General features: G+C 47.5%; 1 protein-coding gene across 5 annotated transcripts in view; it reads left to right on the top strand.

The window, feature by feature from the left end:
- Nucleotides 1-12520, top strand: part of WRN (WRN RecQ like helicase) — a 261779-nt gene that overhangs the window by 10197 nt on the left and 239062 nt on the right. The gene's annotated exons all lie outside the window — the stretch shown is intronic.

Below are 12520 nucleotides of genomic sequence, written 5' to 3' on the forward strand. Positions count from 1 at the left end.
ATTGGAGAGAGGGACATTGATTATGAGACTGTGTACAACATTGTCGAGTAGGGAAACCTTGTGCCTGTATCATGTAGGGTGAAGGAGTCGCTAAAGATGGACACTGCATGTGATCCTGGTAATGCAGGGTTATCTCCAGCAGACACAGTGTGCACTATGGCTGAGGGGAATGTCTCTCCTATGTGTGACCCTGAGAGTTCCCCTTGTAAAGACTTTGTTAGTGAGATCTCGCTCAGTGCTGTGAGTGAAACACCATTATCACAGCAGCCATCTTCACAGACTGCAGCGAACACTGTACCAAACCCTCAGCTGTGCACAGTTCAAGTAAGTGGAGAGCAGGTGGCACAGCAGTCAGGAGTGGACACCTGTACCAAACCCTCAGCTGTGCACAGCTCCAGTGAGTGGAGAGCAGGCTGCACAGCAGTTAGGACCAGTAGAGGCGCCAGTGCTGGCCATAACAACCGGGCATTATAGTGCACTGGGAGAGGAGGAGGAGACCGCAGCGATGGATCAAACCCCTCCACTCATCTCTGTCGAGGAACTTCAGGAAGATGAACCTGATCCCCCAATTTCCACCAAAAGATGGGGAACTAATGGTCACAGCAGCGGGAGGAAGAAAAACCTGAAAACTAAGTGACCTGAGTGATCAGCTCTATTAATGTGAACGGTGTAAGGACCAGTAGCCGGCGGCAGGCCATCTACCACCCTCTGGCTGAGGAGAGGTCTATCATCTTCTTCTTACAGGAGACTTACCTGAAGAGTAATGCCCAGGTGTATGCAGCCAAGAGAGACTGGAGACATGGGCCATCCTTCTGGTGTGGGAGTTGTCTTCACTGATATGGACAATCAGGTGGAGCGAGTCCTGGAGATCTGCCCCGGCCGCTGCCTAATGCTGGACTTTATCTTGGACACTGTACATTATAGAGTTGTGAATGTATATGCTCCTCAGACTAGGAAGGATAGAAGGGAGTTGTTTCAGAGTATCAAGCCATATTGCTTTACATCTAAAGTGTTTATGATGTGTGGTGAATTTAATAGCGTCTCCTGTAACTTAGATCGCTCCAGTAGTCACAAGAGCTTGAGATATGATGAGACCTTCCTTAATAATATAGTACAGCAGGCCCATTTAGTGGACCCTTATAATCAACATTGTAAGCGCACAACCTACACTAATCATAAGGGTGGGAATGCCACCTGCATAGACAGGGTATACACAAAGAGGGGTATGAGAACCTTTCAGTATAAAATCGCCCCCATGGAGTTCTCTGACCATTGTATGGTAAGTGTGTCCCTGAAGCTGAACTCTGCTGTGGTTTGTGGTAGGGGATACTGGAAGGCTAACAGCTCGCTCTTCCAGGACCTGGAGTTTAAGGAGTCATTTACCACCTTCTATAATGACCGAAAGACCACCCAGTGTATGTTTGATGGTACGGCAGAGTGGTGGGAGTGTATGAAAGGTGACATCAAGAATTTTATTCTGGGTACTGCCAGGAGTAGTGTGGAGTACATGAGATACTCTGCCCTCAGACTACAGCTCAGCCGCCTGTACAACAGGATGAATAGTGGTGAGAGCGTGGACAGTGAAAGTGTCCATCAGGTGAAGCAGAGGATGAGACAGCAGCAGTACAATCGCCTCAAAGCAGAAAGCTAGTTTGATAATTGGGAGGCTCACAACCCAGACCCTTTTATTGCCTGTAAAAACAGGGTCAGTAAGAAGCTGATGACGGCCTTATTAGATGAGAATGGGCTGGAGCAGTCTGAGTAGAGCAGTCATTAGAAGATTATGAAGATCTCTTCAGAGGTTGTCAGATGAGCAGTGATAACATCCAGAGCTATCTGAATAGTGTGATTGCCAAAACTAGACCCAGTACAGGCCGACAGTATGGCTGAGCCAATAACAGAGGATGAGGTGAAGAGGAGCATTGACTCCTTAAAAGCCATGAAGAGCCATGAATTCACTAGTGAGACCATCACTAGTGAATTCTACAAAGAGTTCAGGGACTTGCTGACTCCGGACCTGACGCAGGTCTGCAATGACTGTCTGTGTGTTGGGAAACTTCTTCCCTCCCAGTATAATTCTGTACTTGTTCTCTTAGCAAAGAAGGGAGACCTGAAAGAACTAGCGGCCATTGTTTCTGCTTAATACAGATTATAAAATCAATCGTAATGTGTTGCACACTTGGCTCCTAGGAGCTAACAACGGCTCAGGACCGGTCCACAAACAGTCCCACAACTAAAACAAAAGAAAGAGAAAAATTACTCTGACCGGAGCTCCAACAATCCTTTATAATTTCTTTATGAATCCAACACGGTATATATTGCTTGACGCATCAATCTTTTTCAATGAGTATTGCACGTCTCCACAGGTTTCTCACAAGAATAGGTCACCATTCAGACCAACTCCATCGCGTTTCCTAATCCTCCTTCATTGCCATCTCTCTTTAAGACAATTTCACTAGAAGAAATACGCGTACGGATAGTGTAGTATATTCTTTGTAGTTTCAAATTTTATTAAAAAATATACTCACAAAACATTTGTAAAAATGCGCATATCTAGACATAAGCAGGAAGCCAGTCACACATGTCCACCTGACCCTGGGTTTCACCTACACAGCTTCTTCCGGGGCGTTGCTGGCGTCTCATGTCCTGCCCCTTTTATATCATTCACAACACCATAAAATTACAAATACATCTTAAAAATGCACAATAATTCCACTATGAGACCTTTGTTCCTTATATTATATACCTTCACGAAATATATATCCCCAAGGTATATCTCATTTGGTTCCTAAATATATTCTCTTTTATATCAACTAATCATATAGCACATGATTTCATTCTACCTAACCCCTGTAGACTCCCCCTTCAACTATTCACTTCCCCTTTCCACATTTTAAAAGTATTTATTTTTGCAAATTTTGGGAAATTTTTTTTTAACAATTACAATAAACAAAACCAAAGAACAAGATTGTCCGTTACATACTTTCTTCCCCACAATACAGAATAATTGAATAGCATCCGTGGTAACGAACAGGATCTTATTGCGTTCCAATATTAACTAAGGGATATATCGCGATAAGTGACAGCAGATAATGTAACCAGACATCTTGATACAACACAAATAACTATTGACACATAGACAATCAGTCACACACACACACACATACCAGCACGCTCAGTCTCCTTCATTATGGAGAGGAGTATATATCACATGTGATTATAGGGCAGTATGGGGAGTCGCGCACCATCTGGACCAGATGCTTCTGGGGACACTTCCTGTTGGCATACAGGGACCGGTAGTGGGGAATGACGCTGTTAATAAGAAATATCCATCTTTTTAATGGAGGGGGCTCCTGGTCCTTCCAGGTCATCACCACCACTTTACGGGCGTAGTATATGACAAACCTAAAGAAAATTTTGTCATAGTGGCCATTGATGACTTCATTTATGATACCGAGGAGACACACAGAGGGAGACAGTAAACGTGGGAAATCAAAGTGTAGATTTAGGAACTCCAGCACTTCGGACCAGAAGACATGGACCCTAGGGCAGGACCAGACACAATGCAGACTTCAGCCTGACAGCGAAAGCAAAGGTCATTGGGCATTGCTCCCATGCGGAATAGTCTAGCAGGGGTGAAATATACTCGATGGAGGAATTTAGATTGGATCAGGAAGTCCCTCGCACTCACTACAGATGTGAAGTAGGACAGTTCAACCTCCCTCCAGTCATCATCTGACAGGTCCGGGATATCCTGTCTCCAGCGTTCACAGGCTCTATCAAACGGTCTGGACTTTTGCTCTTGTAGGAGAGCATAGCACTGAGTGAGTGGCTTAGGGAGGTCCGGGGTACTCATCAGAGTCTCTAGTTTGGAGAATTTCACTGTCAGGCTGAAGGAGCCGAATTGGGCTTTGAATGCGTGTCGCAGTTGCGTGTAATGGAAGCTAGCCGTATTGAGTACCGTATGTCTCTCCCTTATCTCGTTGAAGCTGAGTAATTCTGCTTCCGGAGATAATAGCTGGCCTACAAATTTCACCCCCGCCGCCCCCCACATTGTCCAGCCCGGGAGGGAGAGGAAGTGAGAAAGCCACGGATTGAGCCACAATGGAGTCCTAGGCGAGAGAGGGGGAGAGCTGCCTGTGTCTACCAGGGATTGCGCCCTACGCCAGCACACCGCTACCGTACGTAGGGGAAGTGGGGTATCAGATGGAGACTTATACCTGTACAGCAGGTTTGTAAGGGCCTCGTAGGAACCAACCAGGGCACCAGCCAGTGCAGTAGCTGCATTACCCATGTCTATATCTATCCACCACTGGGCATATACTAGCTGGGACGCCAGGTAATAAAGATACAGATCCGGGGCAGCCAGTCCACCCCTAGCCTTGGGAGCCTGAAGCAGCGCTAAACTGAATCGTGGGGCACTACTCTGCCAGTAGAAGGACCTGAGAATGCCGTCTAAGCGTTTAAACAAGCTCTTAGGAAGCAGTATAGGACAGGCATGGAAAAGGTATAGAAATTTGGGGAGGAAGATCATTTTGAATATATTAATACGCCCGTATAGGGACAAGGGGAGAGTGGACCAGGCTTTAAGGCGCGATTCCGTTGCAGCTATCAGGGGTGTGATGTTTAACTCCGTATATGCCTGGACCTTGCGTGACACCTGGACTCCCAGATATTTAAAGGTGGACACCACCTGGACTGGGACGGGGAGGGAGTGTACCCCTATATCTGATAAGGGAAAGAGGGCCGATTTGTCCCAGTTAACCCGGAGACCTGAGAACCCCCCATAGCATTCTATCAGGGACAGAAGGGATTCCAGAGAGGGGCCCACATCCCCAAGGTATACAAGTGTATCATCAGCATAGAGAGATACCTTTTCAATGATAGAACCTCTAGCAATGCCCTTAATGCTATCAGAGTGACGGATCGCCACAGCTAGGGGCTCAATGGCAAGTGCGAAGAGGAGGGGAGATAATGGGCAACCCTGTCTAGTGCCCCTGGCCATAGGGAGAGTAGGTGAGATATTAAGATTGGTCCTTACCCTAGCCTTAGGGTCGTTATACAATAACCTAACAAGTGCTGTGAAGCGAGGGCCAATACCCAGCCTGGGCAAGAGGGTCCACAAATAGGGCCACTCCACAGAATCAAATGCCTTACAATTGTCTAAGGATAATATAAACCCAGGGTCTGGAGACCGCTCTGCCTCTGCTATGTTCAGGTGTAGTCTTTGTATATTTATGTCAGTTCCCCTCCCTGGCATAAAGCCTGTCTGGTCCGGGTGAACCAAGGATAATATTACTTTGTTAAGCCTTGTTGCCAGAATTTTTGCTAGTATTTTAACATCTGAGTTTAGGAGGGAAATTGGGCGGTACGAGTCAGGAAGCAGGGGATCCTTGCCAGGCTTAGGAAGAACTACAATAAGGGCCTCTCGCATAGAATCAGGGAGGGAACCACTGTCGAGCGCATCGGAGTACAGGCTAAGGAGATGGGGGACCAGAGTCTCACAGTTATCCCTATACCACTCACCTCCCAGTCCGTCAAGTCCAGGTGTCTTACCGGGGGGCAACGATTGGATGGCCAGTTCCACCTCCTCCGCCGAGAGCGGGGCATCAAGCTCCGATGACTGTGCCGGTGTGAGCCTCCAAAGTGGAAGACTGTCAAGGAATCTGGAAATCACGACGGAAGAGGCGGACAATCTGGAGCTGTAAAGAGAAGAGTAGAATTCGTGGAAAACCATGTTTATGGCCCGGGGTTCTGTTATCAAGGCTCCGCTACTGTCAAGGATAGAGGGAACGGAAGCACACGGACGTTCAGCCCGCGAGAGATATGCAAGCAGCTTCCCATTTTTATCTCCGAATTCAAAGATGGACGCTTCCCTGGCTTGCAGGCGCTTGCTGGTGCGCTCCCTCACTACAGCTAGATGGTTCCTCTGCGCCTGAGCCCAAGTCTTTTTATTCCCCGGAGTAGGTTTCTCTAGATACTCCTTTTCTGCGGTCACCAGTACAGCCGTCAGCCTTTCCTCCTGCGCATTTAAGGACTTCCTATGGCCAGCTACCCCAGACTTGAATGCTCCCCGCACTGAGGACTTGTACGAGTCCCAGACTAGAAGAGGATCGGGATGAGTTGAGTGTACATCCCAGAACTCGCTGTGCGCTGCCCTAACAGTACTCTGGACCGCTGGGGATAGGAGCCAGGCCGGGTGCAGGCGCCATAAGCGGGAGTCGCTGGGGGGGCCTATAAGGAGACTAATGAGCAAGGCGGAGTGGTCTGATGCACTGCGCGGGCAATAGGATACTTGATCAACGTGCTGCATCATATCAGGGGAGACAAAGGCCAGATCAATCCTAGAGAAGCTCTTGTGCACAGAGGAATAGAATGAATATTCTCTCTCTTGAGGGTGTTTACTACGCCAAACATCGGCGAGGTCTAGAGAAGTGAGCCACTCATTCAGACGGACCGAGCCTGTGTCTAGGCCGCTTGTGCGATCCAGGGAGGGATTAGGGACTGCATTGAAGTCACCAATGCAGAGGATCGGACTAGGAGGCATAGAAGCAAGTTTACTGGAGATTAGGTGCAATACAGCTGGGTCAAAGGGAGGTGGGACATAGACCGACACTATAGTGAAAGTAAAGCCCCACAAGGCACAATGTATGACTACGTACCGGCCAAAGTGATCCGGTGCTACCTGTATGACCTCTATGGGAAGCGCTTTGGATATGAGTATGGATACTCCCCTGGCGTAGACAGAGTAGGAGGAATGATAACCTCTAGCCACCCAGGCCCGCTTCAGAGAGAGGACCTTCTGACCCGTAAGGTGTGTCTCTTGGATACATACAATGTGAGGGGCCTGACGCTTAATGACGTCTAACATCAGGGCCCTCTTGAATTTGGAGTTGAGTCCCCTCACATTCCAACTCATTACCTTAAGTGAAGACATCTTAGCGGAAGGGAAAGGGGTGTGGGGAAGGAGACGTGAGCAACCAAGCATTCATCCTTTCATACCACAGAGACATAGACAGACAGACAACAGTGAGCATAACAAATATAACCAGAACTGTACTAACAATCCCAAGAATACAAACCCCCTGTCTAACACCCTAACAGCAGTAGTGCAGACCTATACCCAATAACAATCAAAGAGTAGAACAGTGGTCCCTAACTCAAGACAAACCTACACCATTTGTCCCGGGACCCCTAACCCTCAGAGTATATATAAACAGGAGGTATTTAGGCAGCCATGTTTAAAGAGAGCAAAGGAGGGGATAAGGGAAGAGTAATATGTAGAGGGGAGCGGTAAGAGGATAGGGGAGGGGGGGGAGTAGGTACAAAGAAGGGGAAGGGGAGGGGAAAGAGAAATAAGTGCCATATGTGGCGCACAGGCCAAATTGACCAAAAGAGATAGCACATCAGTTATGGGGCACCATATACGAGGCGTGCACCCCAATGTAAAGCAATATTAGAAAATTAGAGCAATGATTTAGGACCCCTAAGCATCAATACAGGACTAAGTCCAGCAATGTCATAGCTCATCAGATAAAAGGATATATGAGTCCAGTCACTCAGGAGGTGCGGGCCTTGCAGCGGGAGCCCGTGGAGCTGCATCAGCCCAGTGAAGTGCTTCGGTTGGGCAGGTGAAGAATCGAGTCTTCTGTCCGTCCACAATTCGGAGCTTGGAAGGGTACATAATGGAGTATTTATACCCCTTGTCACGGAGACGGGCACGGACCTCAGTGTTTCCTGACGGATGCAGAGAAATCAGGGTAGAAGGACACTCTGCTGTTGGCATAGAGAATTTCTCCCTTGGTACGGACAGCCCTGAGGATAGAGTCCCTGTCCCTAAAGTGCAGCAACCGGGCCAGGAAGGGTCTTGGATTGCCCCCTGGAGGGCCAGGGCGGGATGGCACACAATGGGCCCTTTCCACTGTGAAGAACGGGGAGAAGGTATCTGCAGGAAGCAAATTTTTGAGCCAATTTTCAAAAAAGGATACAGGGTCAGACCCTTCCACTTTTTCAGGGAGGCCAACCACTCTGACGTTGTTCCGTCGCAGGCGGTTTTCGAGGTCGTCCGCTCTGTCGATGGATGCAGACATTTGGCGCTGAAGCTCTCTGATCTGTGTCGGCATAGGCCTCTGGACATCTTCCACCTCAGATATTCTGCGTTCAGTTTCAGTGATCCGCTCTTTAGCTTTATGGACATCGTGTCTTAAAAGAACAAAGTCCTGTCGCAGCTCATCCACCTTGGTGACCAGTTTGGATTGGCATCCGTTAATGGCCGCCAGCACCTCTGCAAATTTGCGGTCCAGCTCAGTGGCAGCGTCAGACGGATCAGCGCCCTCTTCATAGCTTACAAGCTGTGGCGGGCTCTGGGAGCCTTCAAAGAGGGAGGGAGAGGAGTTTGGGGACCCCTGAGGAGAGCAGGGCTGTGTGCGGGAGAATCTCCCCAACTTTTTGGCAGCGTTCTACTGTATCTGTGCAAGAACGGCTTGGGATGTGGAGCAATCCTGCGCATCCAGGGGTTCCAGGGACTGGAATGGAGGATCTTCATGGACGGATTCATCATCCGATGGAGGCGCAGACACCCCGGACGCTGCTTTGAGCAATTTAGCCGTCTTCCTCCGGCTACCCATGGCGTCTGGGCAGAGAGGGCCAGTGATAGACAATCAAGGAGCCTAGCGTCCAGTAATTAGCAGAAATAGAATCAGGGCCCACGCGGGAAATTGCAATGGCACTGCAAGGGTTAATATAAAACAGAACCCGGGCAGGGGATCACTGGGAGTATGGAGGGCTCAGTGCCAGCTGGGCTGTATAGCTTGGGGTCCCCAGGTGAGAGGTGGGCAGCAGCAGGGGAATTACTTCCCTACCTTACTCCTGGCTGCAGTCCGGCAAGGGAGAGGTTAACCCTGCGCGCCTAGGCCTCAGGCAGCGCAGGGGAGTCCAGTAGAATGGCGCCTCCGGCAGGCTGCAGGGCTGGCTGGAGCGCTGCCGCGATCCTACAAGTGGGTCGGTGGCTCCGTATGTCCAGAGGCGGGGGGGGGGGGGGTTTCCCTCACCCACCGATGTGTAGCCGCTATGTCGGGCGGCTATGGTCCCGCCGCCGCGCGGGGCACGTGGGAGGCTGCAGGAGCTGGAGTGCGGGGGGACCGCACGGAGCCGGAAACCTCCGCGATACCGGCACCGGAGTGCGAGGGCAGGTATCCGCGGCACCGGGGAACAGGCTGGAGGGGGTACAGGTGGAGGATGGCTGCCTAGGAAGGGTGATAGGGTGCCGGGTCCCGGGAGCTCCGCGGCGCACGTCCTCCTAGTTCGGCATCAGGCCACGCCCCCCCTCCCCTTTCCACATTATAAAATCCTGGCTAAGATCTTATATTTCAGGCTGAGTGAGGTAGGGGCTGAGCTGATCATTGACCACCAGACGTGGTGTGAGAGTTCGGACTATAGAGGACTCATTACTGCTGGTGAGAGAAGTGCTGGCCTATGTCAAGCAGCATCGTGTTGGGGCATACATTGTCGGCCTAGACCAGAGTAAAGCCTTTGATAGAGTCCACCATGACTACTTGTACCAAGTGCTGTTGGAGTATGGCCTTCCTCCAAGTTTTGTCCAATGGCTACAGGTCCTCTATGAGCCAACCTTTAGTTAATGGTCATCTTGGAGACCCTTTTCGGATCATGTCGGGTGTGAGGCAAGGCTGCCCCCTCAGCCCCTTGCTATATGTCTTTAGTTTAGACCCCTTTTTAAGAAAATTGTTTGGCAATAAGGAATTTAAAGTTCTGTGCCTATGCAGATGATGTGACAGTCTTCATGTACTCTAGAAATTATTGTGTGGCTCTACAGCAGGAGATAGCAGCTTTCTCCAAGGTGTCTAACTCAGCCGTGAACATGGAGAAGTGCGAGGCTCTGTGGCTGGGTGATGAAAATGGAGTCTTCTCGGTTCCCTTCAGGAGAGTAGAGGAGAAGATAAAGATTCTGGGAGTTGTGTTTGGAGCTATAGGTGAAGGGAAAGTAAACTGGGATGAGAAGCTGGCCGTGTGTGAGCGGAAGGTGCGGTCTCTCCATGCCATGTCCAGAGCTTTTCTATAATCTAATATTTTTGATGAAAAATTTTTCATTTTGTAAGAGCTCAGAGGTGAAGCAATGGTGCAGTCTAAGAACCAGATCCTGAAGTTTGTGTTGTGTGGTCGGTCGGTCAGGGACCTGATAAAGAGGGTGACTGCCCCTGTAAAGCGTAATGTTTCCTGGTATGGGGTCCATATAATTGGTAAGATCATTAGATGGAAGATCTTGTATGAGGACGTTAGAAAGCTCTCCAGGAAGCAGTTATACAATGATCTTCTGAGGTCTAAGTTTGGTGTCCAAATACAATTATGTGGAGCTCCGACACTCGGTGTGAAACAGGCTGCAAAAACCCTGGAGGACCCCAGAGTCCCCCCTCACGTGAGGGATGTGGCCTGGCTGGCATTTCACGGGAAAATGTTTGTTATAGCAAACCTTAAGTGCAGGAATGTGCCAGATAGATTCTGTCCTAGGGAAGAGTGCCAGCAGGACCTGGAGACCATGCAGCATCATCTACCACATCTAGTGGGGCAGCCATATGCACAGCTACTTTATGGGCCTCTCCAACCAGAACTCAGCAGGTACAGTAAGAGCACCCTGTATGTAATAAATGTGGTGAACATCTACCATCTGTGGTGTGCCCGCTGCTGTCTGGTCATCAATAAGGAAGTCCTGACCCTGAATACAGTAACACGTAACATCATAGAGAGTCTGAGGAGTGTCTATAGAAAAGTCATGACAACCAATCCCAGTAATATGTACTGGAGGAACATTCATATGTCAGCAATTATGTGATGTCTGTTATATTATTAATGTAACACTTTCTACTTGCATTCTATGATTTTTTGGAACTTATTTTGATGTGCGTTTTTTAAAATAAAAGATCATTATAGTAGTTATATTCTTGTACACAGGGGGCAGTATTATAGCAGTTATATTCTTGTACATAGGTGGCAGTATCATAGTAGTTATATTCTTTTACTTAGGGGGCAGCATTATAGTAGTTATATTCCTGTACATAGGGGAGCAGTATAATAGTAGTAATATTCTTGTATGTAGGGGGCAGTATTATAGTAGTTATATTCTTGTACATAGGAGGCAGTATTATAGTAGTTATATTCTTGTACACAGGGGGCAGTATTATAGCAGTTATATTCTTGTACATAGGTGGCAGTATCATAGTAGTTAAATTGTTTTACTTAGGAGGCAGCATTATAGTAGTTATTTTCCTGTACATAGGGGAGCAGTATTATAGTAGTAATATTCTTGTACATAGGGGGCAGTATTATAGTAGTTATATTCTTGTACACGGGGGGCAGTATTATAGCAGTTATATTCTTGTACATAGGTGGCAGTATCATAGTAGTTATATTCTTTGACTTAGGGGGCAGCATTATAGTAGTTATATTCCTGTACATAGGGGGCAGTATTATAGTAGTTATATTCTTGTACATAGGGGGCAGTATTATAGTAGTTATATTCTTGTACACAGGGGGCAGTATTATAGCAGTCATATTCTTGTACATAGGTGGCAGTATCATAGTAGTTATATTCTTTGACTTAGGGGGCAGCATTATAGTAGTTATATTCCTGTACATAGGGGGCAGTATTATAGTAGTTATATTCTTGTACACAGGGGGCAGTATTATAGCAGTTATATTCTTGTACATAGGTGGCAGTATCATAGTAGGTATATTCTTTGACTTAGGGGGCAGCATTATAGTAGTTATATTCCTGTACATAGGGGGCAGTATTATAGTAGTTATATTCTTGTACACAGGGGGCAGTATTATAGCAGTTATATTCTTGTACATAGGTGGCAGTATCATAGTAGGTATATTCTTTGACTTAGGGGGCAGCATTATAGTAGTTATATTCCTGTACATAGGTGGCAGTATCATAGTAGTTATATTCTTGCACATAGAGGGCAGTCGTAAGGTAGTTATAATCTTTTACATAGGGGGCAGTATCATAGTAGTTATCTTGTATATGGGAGGAGGTATAGCAGTAGTTTTATTTTTTATATAGAAGGCAGGATCAACTTGTGTTCTTCTGTGTTCTTGTAGCATTATTCCTGTACATAATGGCAGTATCAATCTACTCTTTCTCTGAATTGTACATGTATGGCACAAAGGAAAGGTATTTAACCCCTTATCGCTCTGTGGCGGAAATATCCGCCACGGAGCGCAGTGACTTAGGGGAGAGAGGGTTACCTCCTCCTCACCTCAGGCGCTTGTGAATGAACTCTTATGTATAGAAAATTAGCAAGTGTGAAATGTCTTAGGCTGGCTGCTATACTATGTAGAATAATTAAAAAAGAATTCAGAAAGTGATTTCCTCCTCATTAACAGCAAGTTAGTCCACAGCCTAGTTCTGCTTCAGTAAATTTTTTCATCAAGTTAAAATTATTCCCTGCTGTATATTGAGCAACAGTATAAAAACCCATCAGACTTTAATGCTGGTGACTAT

Source organism: Engystomops pustulosus, chromosome 1 (genome assembly GCF_040894005.1).
Source record: "Engystomops pustulosus chromosome 1, aEngPut4.maternal, whole genome shotgun sequence".
Taxonomy (NCBI): domain Eukaryota; kingdom Metazoa; phylum Chordata; class Amphibia; order Anura; family Leptodactylidae; genus Engystomops; species Engystomops pustulosus.